Raw genomic sequence first — 555 nt, forward strand, 5'->3', positions numbered from 1 at the left:
CCTCATCATTATGTCTTTCCCGGATGTTGTCTTTCTGCTCGGGCAGAATCTAGCCGTGTGGTAGACAAAGTGGCCTCCTGAAGCACTTCACAGCCGGCAGCCTCAAAGCATACGGAGAATGTCTGCCCTGATTATTCCAGCAGAAGCTCAGGGAAGATCTTAATTGCCGCGCCAGGGGTTGGATGTTCATTCCTGAACCAAGAGGATAGGGTAGGACCGTCCATCGGCCAGGCCCATTGCCTCTCGCACCCTTGCGGCACGCTACTTGGCTCGGAAATAGCACCCGCTGAGCAGTGGTCATTTGCTGTTACCTCAGATTTAGTCTGTTGAAAACAGAACTCTTGATTTCTACATCCCTCCAACCCCGACCCCCCAGACTGCCCCACTGCAGTAACAACACCGTGCCCCGAGTTGCTCAAGCCAGAAGTATACTACTCCTCTTTTCTCTTCATGACGTCTGTGTCGCATACTATGATACATACGTATCCTGCCTCTCTGGCTCGGAATCTTAAAAGGTGAAAGTAATCTTAGGGACAGTTCAGTCATAGTCCTAGA

Source organism: Bison bison, unplaced genomic scaffold (assembly GCF_000754665.1).
Source record: "Bison bison bison isolate TAMUID 2011002044 unplaced genomic scaffold, Bison_UMD1.0 scf7180017864345, whole genome shotgun sequence".
NCBI lineage: Eukaryota > Metazoa > Chordata > Mammalia > Artiodactyla > Bovidae > Bison > Bison bison.